Raw genomic sequence first — 1,014 nt, 5'->3', positions numbered from 1 at the left:
AGGGTGGGAGGAAGAGGTGCCAGCAGAAGGGACACCCTTAGGAACTGCAGGCGCAGCTCGGCCTGACTCGCTCTGCCTGGTGGGGGGTGCAGTGAGGGGGCCAGGGGGCCCCATGTGGGACCCCAGAGCAGGCACCACGGCGTCGGCGGTGAAGGCCTGTGGGCTCCCAGTCGGTCCCCTGCCTGAGCTTATGTCGTCCCTGCCGAGACCCCCAGACTCCAGGCCCCTCGAGGAGCTCAGGGTCCCCCAGCCTGGGGCTGGCAGCTCTGTGTCCCCCACACAGACAGACACGCAGGGCGCGGAGCTGAGACGCGGAGATGGGGAGAGCCAGCGGCACGCTGCCCGAGAGGTCAGGCCTGCCCACAGAGGCCCAGACACGGGGCCAGGAGGGGCATTGCCCGCTGCAGGGACACAGCCCCCCTCCACTGCCCGGCGCTGCCCAGTTCCTCAGGATCCCCCTCCCCCATGGCACTCATGCGGGGAGGGGACACCTGTGCCCACAGGCCAGGGTGGGAGGGGCAGCTCTCTGGGTGACCGGGCCATGCATGGGGAGTCGGTGCCACCCAGTGGCCACATGTCCAGTCCTGTGGCTTCCCCAAGGCCTGCGATTCCCTGGGTTCCAGCTGGAATTGGGGGTGGGGGGTCAGTTCTGCTCTCTGGGCCACGAAGCCTGCCTGGGGGTTGGCTGATCAGAGACTGTCCAGCATGGCCTGGCCTTTCCTGGGAGCTGGTCTGGGCCGCCGCCTGCCTCCCCTCCCGCCTGTCCCCCTCCAGGGAGTCACCTGTCCCACCCTCCTCCCCAGGGCACTCTGGGCCTCCGTGTCCACCTGCCTGCCAGCGCCTGCACCAGCACCAGGCCCGTCGCCCCCCTGGCACCCTCTGCCTGTCCCAGCGCTCACCTGGCTCTCCCTCCTCCAGCCCCTCAGGGTCGCCAGGGACCCACAGCCCGGACCCCCACTCCCCTGCACACCCTTGGCCATCACTCCTCTGGGGCGACCTCTCCCACCACCCGCT

Source organism: Myotis brandtii, unplaced genomic scaffold (genome assembly GCF_000412655.1).
Source record: "Myotis brandtii unplaced genomic scaffold, ASM41265v1 scaffold537, whole genome shotgun sequence".
NCBI lineage: Eukaryota > Metazoa > Chordata > Mammalia > Chiroptera > Vespertilionidae > Myotis > Myotis brandtii.
Note: the sequence above shows the minus strand (reverse complement) of the source record.